Raw genomic sequence first — 20524 nt, 5'->3', positions numbered from 1 at the left:
AGTCGTATCAGAGTTTGTGCAATGCATAACTTTTTAATAATGAATTCCTTATGTAAGCATGATTTATCCGTATGTTTAAATTTTTTAAAATATATCTATTACAGTAATTTTTGTGAAAAAATTACACTAATATGGTAAAAAAAATCAATTTTTTTCATACTGCGTTGAAAACCTTTTTTTTTCCTGTCAAAGAATTATTTGCATACTACTACCTTTTTAATTACTTTTGCTAACATTTTTTATTTTATTCAATTTTCTTTCTCAACAATTAATTTCATGATTGAATTAAGAATTGTAAATTTAAGCGAAAGATGAATTTCCATTTTAGGACCAAGTTTGCAAAAGGCTAATCATTTTTCTTAAAAAAATATAAGATTTTTTGTAAAGTGTTCTTTTAAGAGTTGTTAATTACATTACAAAAATATGTTTAAAATTGTTATTTTTTTTATTGGGCAAACAAGTACAATAAATGAGTTTGTTTCCTTTCTCAACTTATTTTCAGTCAAATATCTATACTATCTTTTAACCTAAGTAAACAATGAAGACTAAGAGTTTTCAGGAGTATTTTGGAACACAAAGATTTATGCACCAAATCACATTGCTCAAATGATAATGTGATACAATGAGTCAAAGTTGAATCTCTCACTTAAGAATTTTTGTCGTTTAGGCATTGCAAACAAGATAAATGTTACATCAATTCTTTTTTCCTTTAAAGTTAGTATCACTTAAGTAATATGAATTCATTTAAGTGGTATGAGTTGTCACTTAAAGTAGAGAGAGTTTTTCTCTATTTAGTGAATAAATGTCTTTTAGGTTAAATAGTTTCACTCAAGGGACATATCCCTTATTATTATGGAATATTGAAGTTAAGATCTGTGATTTATATATACATATTTAGACATGTCTATGTATATATAAATGCATACAAAATTGATATATGTGATGAAGCATAATGGATATATGAGATGTATACTAAATAAATGTCTAAAATAATATTGCATCAAAGAAGTGAGTTATAATACTTTTATTCTTGAGGTTTTTGCATTAAATTTTGTAAAGTATAAGGAACCATCCTATTGAGTGAACTTAAGTTGAATTACTAATGTTTCATATTTATAGATTAGATGATAATTTTTGGTAAAATATATCTAATACAAGTCTCTTTAGATATATTGAGTGTGACAAATCATGATATCATAAGTTATACAATAAAAATCCTTATAATTTTGAATTTTGAATATGATTAAATTTATTGAGATGATTCACTAGAATAAGAATATATGTGATTAATGACAATTGAAATATGATGATGTAATTGATACATATTAATAATATTTTATTATAAAAGATATAAATGTTTTAAATTTTTTTTCTTTGTATTAACTGTTACAATATTACAATAATCATATTTACGAGGGTAAATGATTTTATTGGTAAAAATATCAATACCAGACAAAATAAGTACAATAGTAATTTATTTATACTTATTTGAAATTTTATACATATTTTGAGAATGTAATGTTTCAGAATAACAATATATAAATATTATATGTATATAGTATTTTAATATATATATATATATATATATATATATAATTATCTTTTTATTAACATGACATGAACTCATTTTCTAAAAAATATCAATGATTAGACACGGTATTTAAAAGGGAAGATATTAGCTATAATAAGATAAATGTCAACTGAGGAAAAAAAAAGTCTAGTAAAGGTACCTTTTGTGTAATTTTAATATACCTCTAACATGAATTTTAATACTTGATTAATTTGTTAGTTACCATCAAAGATCCTATTTACCATTATAATTATAAATATCAGTGGAATTAGTAACACATGTTAATGATGCTATTACTTTTTCATTGTTCAAACAGTCCAAATTTGAGCGCAATTATGAATAGCAATAATTTAGTAGATGCGTCAGCCCATTATTATAATGTGAATCATAAGGAAGACGCAACAAAAGTACTCTGTTGTCAATACTTATATAAGTGTTACCATCTCATTCAAAACAGTATATATTTTCTTACTAAGTGGGTCCTTTTTATTTGTCTCAAATAAAAATATATATTATTTTTTAAGAATTTCAATAACATATTCTCTCCCAATATTATCTTTTATAATATTTTTTAGAAAATTTATTCATGTACCTCTTATTTTTTAAAGTATTTTATCTAATTGTCATACTATTATGCATATATAGAAATCATAAATAAAAACTTTTTCGTAAATATTTTATGAAAAATAAAATTAAACAACGCTTAAAAGAGCAGAAGCGTACTTACAATGCTAGCAAATGAGAGAAATAAGTCAAATAGGAAAATCTACAACTATTTTATTAAAACCAATAAAATTTATTATATTTTTTCTCTTCAAAAATATTAAACTAATGCCATCATGCATTGTTCTTGGGTTAGATTTTCCTCAAATTTATTGCACAGATATTTAGCTATTTTATTTTTTGGTTCCATGATATATATATATATAGCTTTCAAAACGGGTAACTCGGCTCAACCCGGTCCGGTCCATAACGAGTTGGTCACTTAGTAAATCAACCCAACTCGACTCACTTATTAGTGAGTTGAAAAAATTTTGAACCTGATTCGACCCATTATGGGTTGGCGGGTTAAACGGGTTGGCTCATTGGCTCATTTAATTATAATTTTTTTTAAAAACAAAAAATTAATTTTTTTTAATTCAAATCTAAATAAATGTCACCCTAAAATGATGTTAAACTCCAAAGACAATTCAAAAACAAAAAAAAAAAGTATCATACACTTGACCCGGCCCGGTCCATAACGGGTTGGTCACTTAGTGAGACAACCCAACCCGGCTCACTTATTAGCGAGCTGAAAAAATTTCGAACCTGGTTTGACCCACCATGGGTTGGCGGGTTAAACGGGTTGGCTCAGTGGCTCATTTAATTATAAGTTTTTTTAGAAACAAAAAATTAATTTTTTTAATTCAAATCTAAATAAATGTCACCCTAAAACGATGTTAAACTCCAAATACAATTCAAAAACAAAAAAAAGTATCATACAATTCAAGTGTAATCCAAAAACATGTACAAAGGGGAGAACAAATAAGTTTTTAATATTGTTAATTTTTGTCTCACTTGTCCATTTATAATATTAGAGTCTTAAACAGATAAATCTATAATATTTTTCTCTCTTGAAATATCTTTTTTATCACTATCTACAATGTAATAAAAAAATGCTAACTAATAATATTGAAACACAAAATAATAAATAATTAAATTAAGTTAGGTGTGTTACTGAGCCAAACCGGCTCACCACGGGTTCAACCCGATGAGCCGGGTTCTAAATGAGGCGGGTTGAAAACTAATCCGCATAAAAAAATTACATTTTTTTCAAATCCAATCCAGTTCAAATCCCTAATTAGTTGGATTGACTCGTGGGTTACAACCCATTCTGACATCACTATATATATAAGAAATATGCTTTAAAAATTACCATTTATTATTAGAAATTGATATAAATAGTGGTTCTGTCTAACCTTAAATAAGTAAAAATTATGCTTAAAAGTTATTAAAAATGATTTAAGCGCTAATAAGAATGTTAATAATTAGACGAATGAAATTGAATTAAATGCTCAGTTTTAACAACTTTTAACATTGAAACAATTTTTTATTTAGAGCACGTGAGGCCTTGTTTGAAAAAAGAAAAGGTTTATAAAATTGGCTTGCTAACGTGTTTGACCCTAATATAGGATCCCGTTCAAAACAAGGGGCAGTTTTAAATCAAGCTTTTACAATAAACAATATATGCAGAAAGTTTAGTGTAAATTACCATATAATAAATGTAAAACTGAAGAAACTATTTTAATAAAAATAAGAAATATGTTAGATTAGTATTTATCTTTTCTATTTTATCTTCATTGACTAGAATTTTAGGTTCTATAATATAAGAAACTACAATAATCAACCATAGTAATACAAAGTTAAAAGTTCTTTTATGTATAGTTTATATAACAATTAATAATGGAACTAAATTAATTAATTATTTTTTCATATAATTTTTAATATTTTTATTTATATTCTATATTTTTCATTAAACAATTCATGCAAAAAGTGTTATTATTATATAATTATAATAATTAAAAATATTTTTACATATACTATGATATGTGTTTTCCACACATGTGTATATATATATATATATATATATATATATATATATATTTATTTATTTAAATTGGTATCAGAGTAATATTGATTTTAAACTTGATATTCAATTATTTTATTTGATTTATAAAAAGATTTTATATTATTTTATAAAGATCATCATATTTCTAGTTTTTTTTCTAGAGTTTCACGTGTTTTTTCCTTAACTTTCTAAACTTGTCTTTTATCATTTTGACAAGTAGAAATTACTAATAGAATCATGAAAGAAAGATTTGCATTTTTGATCGAATAGAATCTAAAACAAAGTAAAATCACTTTTTAATTCTATTTTTTAGTTAGTTTAGCATTTTGAGTCACATTTTGAGACACATGTGGCATGTGACTCAAAATAGTTTCAATGAATCTTTATTTAATTACAATCGCAATGATATGTTTAAATTTGTAATCTAATGTCTATGTAGGTAGTTATAGAGGTTTTCTACACCAAGTAAAGGAAGCTAGCGATATTTTTACATATCTTCATGCTTTGATGGAATAAATTGATTTGTAGAGTAATGACGTGTTGGTATGACTAATTGACTTTAAGCTTAGTTGAAATACCTAAAGTTATGAGATGTATGCTAATTTTGTTCATGATTGGGTGTAATTATATTTTGTAGCCAAATAATATGATATGTACAAGATTGATGAAATTATATGATGGAATGATTGTGTTATTGAATGAAGTAGTGAAATCATGAGGTGTGTTATGGTTTTTGATTGATGAATTACCTAGGATGCGTTGTTTGATCAATTCGGTCTACATAATGTATTTTACACTTATATGTAGGTTTTTGAGAATTAAGAAATAAGTAAGAGTGGTTAGATGAACCAAATTGATGATCTTATTCATTCATCTAGATTTTTGTTTTATGCAAACTCACTTGGCAACCTAAACCACCACTAAGCGAGATTAAAAACTCGTTATTCCAGATAGCTCTAGACACTTCATTACCTTGGTGAGTCAGATAAAAAAAATGTCTTTGTCGCATGTTTATGTTTTTCTCACTCGAAATAAAATGTTACATATTTAAATAAACAGTAGTTTAATATTTTTTTTTACAAAAATGGTGTAATTATTTGTAGAATTATGTAAATATACATATTTATTAAAAATTACGAAAAGACACAAATTTGGAAGCATCACTTTAGAAAAAAATGAAAACATTATTTTAGAGTTATATTACAAATTTGTTTGTCTTTTAATAAAGTTGTGTTTCATAAAAAAAATTGTCTTTTATGTTTCTAGTTTTTTTTTTCTTTCTCAAATCACTATAAAAAAAATCACATATTACCCATAGACATTATTTATTACCCATAGACATTATTTATTGTTAATAGTAAAAATTTGTTGTAAATTGTGTTTATCGATGGATTATTGATGAAAAAAAAATCAATTTGTAAATTTTATGAATGAATGTTGAAATTCATCGGTAACAACTAATGATCACAAACCTATCCGTAAATATTTACCAATAGACTCTGGACATTGGTAACATTTATTGATAAAATGTGCATTTAGTGTTTCTTCATCCTCCTTCTTTCCCTTTTTTTTTCCTTTATTTCGTTATAGTCTTTCTCATCTCCTCCTTATCGTTGCCAGGGTGTCGCGTCTCCACTACCACCTCCAGGTCATCTTCTTCGTCGTCATCATCCTTCTCCTATTTGTCTTCTTCTTTTCTCTTTCTCACTTTCTCCTACTTCACTTCCTATTCTAACTCCGACCACCACCATCACTAACATTCTTCACCTGCACGTCACCGACGATCATTGACGCCATCGACAAGCTTTCACTTCACCACAAAGCCATCGTCGTGTCACCATCGAGCCATCACTATCACCATTGTCGCGTTATCTCGTTCCTCTCTTTCTTTTTCTCTTTTTCTTCTCACTTATTTCCCCTTAATATATAAGAAACTTCGTCAGATCAAATGAAAAATTTATGTCCAAACTTTTGACAAATTTACCATATATTTTTAGTAAATTTAATAATAAGGTACCGACAAAAATATATGTTAATAATTAAAATTATAATTTATCGATAGACAAACAAATTTTTTCATCATTGTATGATAAGTTACGAGTAATAATAATTATAGTTTAGCAATAATTTTTCTAATATATTATATATATAAGTTCTATACCAAGTGTTCATTGATAAATTAAAATCTAAAATCTATTGAAAATTTAAGTTTATTAACCAATTTGTTATAATAAAATGGTTTTTAGAAAAAATATTTATATATTGCATGATTCAACAATTATTTAGTAAAGTATTAATAATATAAATCTCAGATGGTAATTTTTTTCTTAGACTAAGTACGATCAAATCGTACTTAATTCAGACTTATTCTTACTAGTATTAGTGATACATAATAAACAATAAAAGAAATAGCAAATTCTATGTGCAAATTCTATGTCTAGTTGGTTATAAACAAATAGATAAAATGAGTTGTATCAGTATATATCATTTTCGTGATCAAGTGAATGATTAGATAATTAAAAATAGAAAGAACCATGATTTTAGAAAAAAGAAAGATATACAAAAAAAAATAAAAAACGTGTTTTCTTATACATTAGAAAATATCACAATTTCCATAAAAAAAACATAAAAATAAAGATTTTTTAAAAATCGTATCTACAAATAAAACATCTTTATTTTAAAATCGTACAGTACAATTTGTCTACTTAAATCCATAAAATCCACAAATAATTGTATCATTATGCGAAGAAAACCTTGTTTGGTTGATTCTATTGTAATTAAATATGTCCTTAACATTACTTATATTTAATTATATAAAACTTTGAATTAATGAAAAATGATTAATTAATCAGGGTTTGTCTTACCTGCACGTGGAAATGAATAACGAATTGGAAGAAGTATGAGTAATGTGTTGTGATCTTATCATGTGAATTGAGGCGTGACTAAGGTATCTTATGATCTTATCATGTTATGCATCTTTCATTAGACAACTGTGCACTACTTTGAAATTGGTCTCTTCATGAATATTCAATAACAGATCCGAATCAGAAAAAATATTAAACATGTCGACCAAGATACACTACAATACGAGATATTAATTTTGACCTAAATCAACGTCGGTCCCATCCCATATTTAATATTAATTATACAACTAAGTAATAGTTATTTATTTACTTACTTATCAAAATATTATAGTAAATAGTTTAACTATTATTATCATTATGAAAATTTGTTAATTTATTGTATAGGAAAAGGAAATGATAAAACATTATTTCTCTTATTATTATTATAATATAGACTTTAATTTTTTAAATATATAATTGAGAAGATTTAGCTAGTAGCCATTGAGTAATATAATTCCACTCGCCATCTCAAGAAATTAATAAGAATTTTGTATCGTTAAACTTATTGAATTTGAATACATCAAACATTAATTAATAACATGTATTCTTAATACAAGTAAGGTTGAATGCAAATATGTTATACTTTTATTTTAGAACCGGAAGGAGCCCTCACATTAGACTTTGGATCGCAATACTTTTAAGAATATAACCATGTACGTACATAAATCAATAATTACATTAATCTAAGTATTGAAAAGAAAATCTAAAATAATATCACTAACCTCTGTTTATGAAAATAATAATAATATTTAAGGATAAAATAACAATAAAATATTTAAATTTAAGAACTTATTTAACATTGTGAATATTTATAAAATATCTTTTAATCTTAAAAACAATGTACTATAGTACGAACTAAAATTATTGTTAATGTCAAATTATAAGGTAATATTTTATTTAGAATTACTGCTCTTGTTTTAAACACGGAACTTTACAAAATGAGTTGTTGTAAATAGTAAAAACATACTATGAATTCTTGTAGGAATGTGTTATAGATTATGACATCCAAATGTTAAATAAAGGTTCAATTTAGAAAACTATGTAAAAGTCAAGTTAATAATAACAATAATATTAATATTATTATTATTACTAAACAATAATTTTTATTTATTTATGATAGCAAATTTAGTTTCAAAATATAATTATTTTGATATCTTCATACTTAACTAACTTTTTACATGAGTAAACACATTAATTGTAACATCCCAAAAATATAGCTTTAAACTATACTTAAGGGTCCTTACATTTACAATAAAATAGAACAGTTACAAGAATAAAATTTAACTTACACTTATCCTAAAATAACCATAAATTTAAAACTTTAAAGAAACATATATTGCTACTATTACCAGTACAAAACGAACGGTCATACAAGCATCATATATATTAGACCGAACGGTCTTAAATTATTACAAAAATAGGTACAAGACCGAACGATCTTACTTTAATAGAAACCATCCTCTCCTGCCAGCGCCTGCTCCAGAATACCTTCTGCACACTCTGCTCACACTCATAAGGTGATCATTGTAAGGACAAAATGACCGAACAGAGAACATGACAAGACAGGAAAATAAAGGTAAGCTAAATTAATTTAATTAACTATGTTAACATACAATTCAGATACACACATAATACAATCATACATATACAGAAATCATAAAAGCATGTTATAACCGACCACTTTACACTGACTGTCCGGACTAGTATGAATATGAGTTATGTACGTTCGTGCACTCGTGGGTGGTAATCTAAAAACCTTATGATTACCGTAGCATGGAAATCCCTTGAGTTGTCACACGAGGTTAGCCCGCTATTCCTCACCTTAGGTCAAGGTAATACATACCGCCCAGGCTAGGGCCTCCTACTATTCTCACCACATGCATCATCATTCTCTACTTGAGACTTGGTGACCATTAGAATGTCAAGATGAACGCCAATACTAAGCTTTCACTATTCATACTTTTACCAAAATACAATCAACCACTAAGACATTCCTCCTTGAAATTCTCTTTCAGATCCATAATATAATTGTCACATCATACTTTCTCATTGATGGACAAATTTGTAAGCACCAAAATATGATGTCACAAACTTGTTTCACAATCGGCAAGTATGACCGAATCGTTCAAGTAATAAACTTGGTAAGACCAAGTATCGTTCTTCCCAAAGGACTCACGGCCTAGTTTAGTTATGTGATTTGTTGATTAGCTAGGACTTACAAACGAAATATTTGGAGTTTATATGCAAAAGACGAAAATTAAATATGTATGCATGAGATTTGATCAATGGCAAAGACAAAAGATAAACACTTTCAATGAAATATATGAATGAATATGTTGTTGGGGGTCAATTTCATCTCATCCACTCTCATACATTTTAGGAATTCAACATTCAAATCATCATTGTTAATGCCACTCTCTAAAGTACCATTCTAGATGGCTTCTCCCTAATCAAATAGTTCATACAATTCCTAGCATTCCTAATGATTAGTTCATAAGTGCAGGAGCTTAACGACAACCAATATAACATTGGGAGAAATTCCCCGGATCTAGACTTCCCCGTACGTGTCCGCATCGACAAAACCAATAATCATGCAATAGAATGAGTTAAACAATGCAAGCATTGAGCAAAGAGGAAAAACCCTAACTAATGATGAAAGAAAGCATAAGTCTTAGATTAAGATGCAAGCATAAATTCCATATATGAGAGCTTCAAGAGATTACATTGATTCCCCAACAAACATACAAGGTTTAGTTCACCATATTCATGGTGAACCTAGATGAATTACAATGAAAGTATGAAAGAATAAACCCTAAAAAGGTGAAGAGGTAGCCTGAGCATCCAAGATCCTCCTTCAAAGGGGTGGAAGAGAGAGTGTTTGCCTCGTTTCTGCCAAAGATGTCTAACCCTAGGACGTGCAAGTCCTTATATACTATTCTAGAGTTACAAAAGATTACAAAAGCCCAAGCCCAAAAAGTGCCGCTCAGCGGTAAATACCGCTCAGCGGTGACCTCGCTTCACTTTTCTTCCCCTCAGCGGCCAGTTTGCCCCTCAGCGGACCTCCCGTGACCTCCTGAGTGCCGCTCAGCGGTAAAATGCCGCTGAGCGGTGCCTTCGACTTCTCTTTTTGCACTCTTTGCTTCCTTTTATGATTCCACTTCTCTCCTTCTTTACTTCTTTCACTAAATTCACCTCAAAACCTGCACAAAAACACTCAAATCAAGCATAAACCTGTCCAGCTCTCTTATTTCTGAAAATATAGATAAAAGCATTGATTTCAAGCTAGTTTCTAAGTCTAAAGGTTGCTTTTAATATCAATTTTAAGCATGAAAATAACAGTTTTTCAACTGTTATCACTCATCCCATCACAAATATCACACCATAACTTAATACCATCATACTTTTACATTACATTAGAATTATAATCATTCCTCATCCATCACATCTTTAAATAAATATCACACACAATAGTAGAACAATAATCTCACCTTTAAACACAACTGAACGGAAGAGATCAACATAAACTATGGACAAGACCGAACGGGAGAACATTCCCTATATATGAATATGACCGAGTGGTCATCTAGAGATTTAGACTTACGCATGAGCCGAACACTATTAACTTGATCCGAATACTATTGAATTAGGTCGAACACTTATTGGTCAATGCCGACCACTAGTAGACCATACCGGACACTATTATCTTAGGCAGAACACCCTTAGATTCAATACAAGTACTAGGCTAAGTAATATGAAGAGATCGAGCATGATCGAGCACTTCTAAGACAATACATGACCGAGCGGTCATAAATAGATAAGACCTAGAATAAACCGAACGCTATATTGAATTTAATAGTAGTACAAGACTGATCGATCATTAAGTGAAATTCAATAATAGCATAACTCAGTTAAGACCGAGCACCCAAGAAAACCGAACAGTCATTAACAGGTAAGGTCTCATAGAGACCAAACACAGTTAAGGCTGAACACCAGCACTAGACTAAGTTCTAGTGTATAACCGTTCGGTCATTAACTGAAAACTCCACAGAAATAAAATTCTGTTAAGACCGAACATAGTGGAAAGACCGTACGGTCCATGAAGGACCTTCAGCAAACTACATAATTCTGCAGAATTACTGCAGAATTATGAGCAACACCAATCTTACCAATTTTATTATGCTCACCCAACTTCTAATCCTTCAAGCTTATATCATATCTTCTTATACATTAATTAAGAGTACCTAAATCTTTCTAACATCATTACAAGAGTTTCATTCACAGATTTGAGGATCAAGTATGCAGAATCATGAACTCAATGACCGAGAACCAGATTCACTAGTTTTGGTACAATTTTGAGTAATTCAAAGGCTTTAACCAGTTCTAAACAACTTGTCCATATTTTCCTTACCGACCAAAACCCAATCGACCACAATTTCCCTATTTTACCATTTCACTTCCTCACAATTCTCTCAGTCATGAAGCAGAATTATGCATAAATGCATTCAACATGACACTACAAAAAAGTTGGGCATTACCGAAGGCCAGAAGCCCTCGGAAACTGCCATAAGCCGTCGATAAAAGGTGTTTACCGAAGGCTTATCGACGGCCAAAAATCCTTCGATAAATCACTTGTCGCTAACAATTACCGAGGGCTTTTGCCCTTCGGTAATTACCGAGGGCCAAAAGCCTTCGGTAATTACCGAGGGCCAAAAGCCTTCGGTAATTACCGAGGGCCGAAAGCCTTCGGTAATTACCGAAGGGCAGAAGCCCTCGGTAATTTCCGAAGGGCGAAAGCCTTCGGTAATGACCATACGAGGGTATTTACCGAAGGGCAAAAGCCTTCGGTAAATTGCAGAGAAGGCTTCAGAGAAATGGTATTTCTTGTGCAACCCAGACCTGTATATCAAATTTCAATTACAAACAGACCTGCATATCACTTTTCAAGCACATACAAACATGCATAATGTGCATCTCAAAGATGCAATCAATTATCAATATCCATTGAACATCAATTAATCCAACGAACATCCATTAATGTATAGATAATGTAATTATAGTGCAAATATAAAATAATGTAACAAAAGGATGTTCTAACATCCAAAGTCTGGAAGTAGATCTAACTAACATTGAAATCATATCAAGTCAAAAATGTTCTAATATCAAAATGTTTGTGTAACAAGTAATAAAAAAATGAAACTAATAATGTACATAACTATCATCAGAATGATCTTCATCATGTTGCTCCTGTACTGATGGCTGGACTGGTGTGGGTTGGACTGATGAGGGTTGGACTGATGTGGGCTGCTGAGTGGCAGCAGGTGATGAGGAGGGTCGTGGCTGGGTCGGAGGGATATTTTGTACGTCCTGTGAGGTTTCAGGCAAGACTCTCATGACCAGGGCCTTAAAGTTTGTAAACTCTGCTCTGAGATCAGTGATCTCCTGGTCACGTTGTCGGAGTTCCTGCGTGAGGCGAAGAACGACCTCGTCAGGAGTACTGGTGGAAGAAGAAGGCTGGTGCTTCAGAGTACCTCCTCTGGATGCTGTATAGTTTGCAGCAAGTTGTCCCGCACCATACACTCGTCCTTTTTTCTTTCCACCAACGATGTCGATCCAGCACTGCGTCCTACGGATGTCATCATCTGCATTACTGGCATCATCCGGTGTAGGAGCTGACTTGTGTACATAGTTCTTTTACTGGGTTACTACTTTAATACAGTTTGCATTATGACCACTTTTAGTGTATTCTACTAACTAGTTTTAGGTTCTAGGGTGTCATATTTGTAGTTCTAAGTTGTTTTTGTAGTGTGACTTTCTCATTAGCATTGATTTACCATCCTAAACTTGTTAGGACAGTTTGTTTCAAGTTTCTTAGGCTAGTTTAGTGCAGTCATCAAAATTTGACCATTCTAATGCATTTCTAGTAGCCCTTTTGAGGTTTTACTGGTGATTTCAAGATACTGTAATAGGAATCAGTTCTTCAGTCCATTCTTAGTCATTTCTAGGAGGTAACAACTTGTGTAGAGACTTTTAGGCCTGTTTAACAGATTGCACATCATCATTCTTACCACTTTTACCATGGTGTAGTGTAATTTTAGGTCACTAAATAGTCAAATCTTCTATTTCTTTGTATTTTCGAATTGTCCACTCATTTTTATCTTTCTTTTATGTTTTAAAACTTGTGTACACAGTTCTTTTACTGTTTTGGTTACTACTTTAATACAGTTTGCATTATGACCACTTTTAGTGTATTTTACTAACTAGTTATAGGTTCTAGGGTGTCATATTTTGAGTTCTAAGTTATTTTTGTACTGTGACTTTCTAATTAGCATTGTTTTGCCATCTTAAACTTGTTAGGACAGTTTGTGTGAAGTTTCTTAGGCTAGTTTAGTGCAGAATAAACAATTCAAACAAGTTCAGCAAGGTGAAAAGCTACAATTAAATTCTGAAACAGTCAAATAGAAAGGATTTTGAGCAACCAAGGTATGCAGATTGCATTCCATTGCTTATTATGGTTGGCTACACCTTAAGCAACCTTCAACAACACTATAAAATGTTGTACAAAGCTTCAGAATCAGAGGACAATAACTGAAACAGATTTAACAATTTGAAACCAGAATAAAATTCATTTGTATTCACTTTCTTTGTCTTTTATATCCTTCACAGATCAAAGATGATACAAAAAGGCCTCTATAATGTGCTTTAATCAGATTGTTACAGGGTACAAATTTGTCAGTCTAGGTACATTTGATACATGTATTCTTACTGCCCTTGTGTTTCTCTGTTACTCCAACATATACATTTATCTTTAATCTTGTGTCAAACTAACCATGTGTATATATGTTTTTAGCTGGCAGCATGTCCATCACTATGCTTGCATATTGAAGATGCAAACTTTTCAGAAAGGGAGTTTGTTGATTTTCTTCTTATCTGTTGGGAGTCATGTTTTAAGTTGTTTGAGGAAGTTGAGGAATTTGATTCAAAGGTAAAAATTACTACTAGGCAACTTCCTCCTTTTCCAATCCAAATAAAGTCTTTACACAATGTTTGAAATGGTTACAAATAAAGGGCACCGAAGGGAGTATTTGTCCTTGGTTGGGAGTTTAAAAATCATGGACCTACCCTGTCATGTGACACCACCCAAATACCTTGTCATGTAATCTGGCAAGCAATTTTCACAGACATTTGAAGTGGAAGCTGAGGGTTGTGTAGTATACTAAATTCTCTTACTTACTAATAATGTCAAGCCTCAACAACAGTGGGGAATTGGGTCTATTGGGATTAAAGTTGAGTACTAAGTACCTATTCCTTAAAATGATCATTAATAATAGTGAACTTGCTTCACTTTGCCACTGGATGGATGTAGTAAGTCATAGCTCAATGTAGGTTAAACCACATTAAGTTTTGTTCCATTTCTCTCTAGCGTTTTTTTCTTTTTGCCCTTGTTACAGCAAACTAGATGATACTTTTGCCAAAAATAGGATTTTTTGTTCATACCAATGACATTATTCGATCCATGCATCCTGGGCAGATGTTATTGTCCATTAGCCAGCAGGGATAGAACATCAGTTGACCAGTTAGTGTTTTAATTAACAAGTCATATAGATGGGCTTTTGGAGCTGTATGTTAAGCTAGCATCTTGTCTAATGCAGCTGAGATGTATGCCTCACTAAAGGGCATCACCTCAACCTCAATAAGTGCCTTTGACTACACAGGTCCATTACATTTTCTTCCATTTTACTCAAAATTTATGCATGACAAGACGGAACTTATATTGTGTAAATTATCAATCGAGGCTGACTTTCATTCAATATTTGGTACTATGTGACTTGTTGTTCATGTTCTTTAAATATTTCTTCACCTTCAAGTTTTGAATTTGATCTCTATCCTTATTTCTTGAGGTTTAAGTTCTGTCAAACAATAAGGAGGGATTTTGAAACAGGATCAAGGCTGAGGTAGAGGACCTGGACATGCAAAATTGTCTGGTTTGTGGATGAAATATGACTACGTATCTAATTAGCAGGTTAGAACTACCTCCATACTCTAATACATTTTCAATTTACTATTTACTCCTGTTCTCTATAGCTATTGTGCTCTAGGGTGAAGTACACTTGTAAAATTTTCAGGGACCATCATTACTGGATTGTGACAACTATATTGTGTATACTTCTTTTTATATGACGTACATAATAATATATGAATAAATGATAATAAGTTCCTTCTATTCAACTCCCTGGCCTGCCTCCTTTGTACCTTCTCAAATTTTTAGATCATTCATTCTTGTGTAAAAATTTGTTAGACAAGGTAGTTGAGTCTGTTACATTAGTAACTATGTCTGTAAGATTAGAGATACTAACAGGGAAACTAGTCTGGGATGTCTTATTCAGTTTTCTGAGTTATTTTAAGTTTAGATTCAGGGAAAAAGTCTTATTCCCATCAAGGCTATAGTCTTTTAGATACATCAATCAACAGCAAAGTAAAACAACATCAACATAAGTTTCTATGCTCATATTGCACAATTTATTTCCCACCAAGGCTATCATCAAAATAGACAATTCATACATGCTCAAATTGCAAACTTTACAATCCAAATTCAATTATAATTGGCTCTCAGTTCATAAGGCAATTAACACAACACAATGACCATGGCATACACAACAGGATGAACTTTACCTACCTGTAAATGATAACTGTTGGACACTTGAGTGCAACCCTTTTGCAACCAGCTTTAACCCACTGTGTTGGAACCTTCCACACCTTCTATGACTCAGCCCCTTATGAAAACCCTCAAACCTTGTACAATAATGGACAAATTACATTAGCAAAACGTAACACCAACAACTATTAATCAAACACACTCTTACAAAGAACAGCGACAAAACCTACTTACCTTCACAGTAAGGGAAGTAATGCAACACAAAACCTCCACCGCAGGGATTGTCCACACCCTCCCTCCAACAAAGCCTCCTCGACAGCGGCACAAAATTTAGCAAGTAAGCCTCTTCAGTAGAATAGCCGTCAACGTAAACCCTTAACGAAGTTGACAGAAACGCACCACCCAGCCTCTTGTAGAGACAGCACCAAACCAGCTCCAAGCCTCACCTTACAACGACCAACCGAAGAAGGAAGCCAATGTTCATTGGGAGCAAAGGACAAACAATTTCGGCGGACTCAAATGGATTGGGGAATGAAGAAAGGGAGTAGTGATACAACAAAGAAAGTTTGGGTACATGGAGAAAGGAAGACTTGTGCAAAAACAATTTGGGACAATGGGAGAGGGAAATCCCAAATTCGCATTTCATTAAGTCGATTCTTATACCGACGGTCGCAAGCCTTCGGTAAAATCACTCAGCCATTATCGACGGTCATAATCCTTCGGTAATTACCGCCTCACATGCCCCTCGGTAAAGCCCTCGGTAAATCGATATTATCGACGGCCAAAAGGCCTTCGGTAATAATCCTTCGGTAATTACTGCATTTCTTGTAGTGTGAATACAACACTCATTATCAATGCCGAGCACAAAATCGTTCAATTTCACATACATGCAACATCATCAAACAACATTTTCATACATAAAAATCAAGTAATTAAATTAGCTAGCTTCCTTTACCTCTTTGACCGAACCAAAGGAAAACCTCTCATTGAAATGGCTATCCCACACGCACAATCACCGTCTACAAATCAATTCCAAAACAGTAACTTGATCGGTGGAGATTGAAAATCTTGACTCCTAAATTGCTTAGACGGTGGCTGTTTGAGGAAAAGATGAAAGGAGGTGAAGAATTTCTAGAGAGAAGGAAAAGTATTGTAGAGAAAAGGAGGAGAAAAAGAAGAACTCAGAAGGTTTTGGAGAAGAAGGTGCATGCAGGAAAGTGGCACGAAAATCTAAAACTTGATTTATATACCACCGTCAAAACCGATCGTCCACTCTGTAGCCCACACCTGTCTTCCACTTTCTGAATTTCAGGAACCCTTGCACCTACATCTGGCTTCCACTAACACGGATTTTAAGGGTCATGACATTAATTAACTATAAACAATGATATAAAAGATTTCTCTTATTTTATCACGATTCAACATCAATTAGAGACCAAAAAAATTAAAAACATATAAATAGATACAAATCTTACCTTCAAAGCTGATTTTATAAAGTTGAATTAGAATTAAAATCTTACTTCTTAACAACATAGTATCAAAAACCCATGAGTTTAAGTTTATCTTGACGATATTTATTGTTTGTTAGGTCTATCTCTGCTATTGGACCATTTATTAATGTCTAATATCATGCTCAAGATACATATACTATGTGAGAAAATATGTTAAAAATTCATCAACTAAACCTAAAACAAACTAAGAATATATAAATAAATACAAACCTTATTTTTGAAAAACAAATTTTGTAAATTTAAATTAAATTAATTTATTAACTGTTACTTCTCTTCATATTTAAAGTTAATTCCAATGTAGAATACACGTTTTTTCAAAATTATTATAATTATTATTTCTATTTATGTCAATGAAAACTTGCAAGTTATAGCATTAAATATTACAAATTCGACTACATTAGTTATTCGCAGTGCGAAATTGTTAATCAATGTATATTTTTTAATCAATGTATGTAGGTTATCTATTTTTAAAGAATATGTATATAAGTTATGAAAATAATAACATTATTTTATATAATAATTTTTTTTAAACAAGAACAATTATTATAAGAAAAATTGCAGGATATAAATATATTTGAGTTACTCATCTTAAACTTATGAAATGATATTTTCGTTATTAGATAAAGATAATGAGCTAATATAAAAATAATTTTATTATCATTCTTAAAACAATATCCACAAATCTAACATTTCTGAGATAGAAAGTAGTGTTTCTTTTAATTTTGTTTTCTTATTATAACTTTTTTTTCTAACTATTAAACTGTAGATTAGTTTTATTTTTTTAAGTGTAACTGATGTTGGTGCAACAAGATTTCGTGTGCTATGATTGTTATCCGACTAAAACGAAGACACGTTTGAATAATACATTATCTGGTCAATTATTCAATGCTACTTATAGCCGATATTTAGTGTTATCAACAAATATTTACATATACTTCACATCTATATTTATTTTTTTCTCATATAAAAATTAATTATTTAATAATCAAAATGCTTATAAAAATAAGTTGTTAATTAATGCAAGTGGTGTTAAAAAAACATTTAAACCTAATCCTTAACGCAACAACACTGAAAAATGGTAAGGTGACGTTGATAAATTACCCCACATTCTAAAAATGGCATGAAAACCATCCTGATTGAGACAACACCTGAAAAATGACTTTCCACAAATAAAATACCAAAAATGACTTTAAGCTTTATCGTACAGACATATCTTTTGAATTGTTCAGAGGACAACCAATTTCATCTTCGAGTTTTAACAAAAAAATAATAGCCTAAATATTGATTAGTTTCTTAATTTTTAGTCAAAATGAGAATTAGTTTTTTTCTTCAAAACTTTAATTTAATTTAATCTTTTAATTTTAAAAATATATTACTTTAACTAAATTTAATTAATATATTTTATTTCATAATAACATTTTTTTATATTATTTGACACAGTTTTTTTATATTAACTGATAAATATATTTAAAACGTTAAATAAATTTAATAAAATTTGATTAAACAATTTAAATCAACATATTTAATAAATTAGGAACTAAATAAAAAATTAATACCAATTTTTACTAAAACTTAAAGAATTAAAAATATATTTAATTTAAAAATAATTCTACAAGCACGTTGTGATAAATTTGACAGTTTTTTTTTAATTAACTCCTGCCTATAAAATTCAATCTCTAAACTTAAAATTACAGATATAATATATTGATATGTAAATATTTTTACTAAGAAAACATAGAGATTTTTTACATCTATTTTATCTACATTTTTATTATATTGTCATATTTTAATGAATTATATTTCGTTGTTTACTATTCATTGACTGATAAGTCATCATCGGAAATTTTCTTAAATGAAAATAATTATATTTTAATCATCAAATGCTAAAAGTAGTGATTCTTGTTGCTAACTACCAAGAATAATTTGTTAGCTATCTCTTAGAATCACTTATAGAATGAAATTACTCGATGATCCGATTCCTTTGAATAAAATAAGATGAGTTTTTTTGCTAAATTTTCATAAGCATGAAGATTACGTATATGAGTTTTCAAAGATGATATAAATTTACACGTCTCACTCTGCTCTGTGTTGCGAACAATTGATTTTTGGGTTCATAATTAATATTCTGTTATTGATGATTTTGACCTAATAAAACACCAATATATAATATAGTTTTTTTTAGACAAATATGTAGTGAAAATTTTACCATTTTAATATAATTTTTTGAAAAAATGATTAGAATAAATAAATGGTATAAAAAGTTACAAATCTTAGTAAACACCACGAAATACCATAAAAATGATTTATTTCATCTTTCATAACATAAAAGTAGTATTTGGTGTACATAAATTTTCTTACATAGTTCTTTTTACTAATAAAAATTAAAAATGTTTTTAATAATGATAAATTTAATGAACTCGACTTTAATAAAAGAATTAAAAAAATCAAATAAACTCAAACACAGTATTATTAAAAATAGAAACTAAAATCTCATTGTAATATAATTTCTTCCACGACGAAACTTACACATTTTTATAATTTCTAGACAATTTATCATTTTGATAATTTACTTGATAAAATATACCAAAATGATGATTTTTATCGTTGTTGCTTGCTGTTAATAAAATTAATTTTTATTTTTATCATCATTTAAAATTTTCAAGCATTTTGTAGTTTTGACAAAAATTTATTAAATGAAGGTGTTCCACATTAGTTTTGATATGCACATGTATATTTACTTTTTTATAATAAGAAATAATAAAATAATTAAGGCTAAAAAAATATCAAATAAAAAATGTAATTAAATTTTGAAAACAACAACCTAAAAAGTTAAATTGATAAAATAATTATTTTAATTTAAAAAATTATTTAAAGAGTGAAATTGAAAAAATAAATATAATTAATACTAAAAAAAATAAATCTTTTATATATAGTTATAGATAAAATATTATAAGTATGTCTTTATATATGAATTAAATTATGTATATATATTTTTCTAGTAAGTTTCTTTTTCTTTATTCAGAAATTTCTCATTTATATTCCGTATGATTGTTCCCTTTTGTTTTAATAAATACGTGTTTCATTATTTTTATTCTCTTTTTTCCATATTTATACTTTTCATTGTTGGAAATAAACATATCACGAGTCTATAGATTAATTCTCTTATAATAATAACTTTATCATCATGGAAATATTTTATAGGCACACAATTCTCGCCTTTGGGGACTTGTATTATTGATAACTTATATAATATTATTGCAAACGTAATAAGACATAGAT

The sequence above is a fragment of the Vigna angularis genome, chromosome 4 (genome assembly GCF_016808095.1).
Source record: "Vigna angularis cultivar LongXiaoDou No.4 chromosome 4, ASM1680809v1, whole genome shotgun sequence".
Lineage (NCBI taxonomy): Eukaryota > Viridiplantae > Streptophyta > Magnoliopsida > Fabales > Fabaceae > Vigna > Vigna angularis.
Note: the sequence above shows the minus strand (reverse complement) of the source record.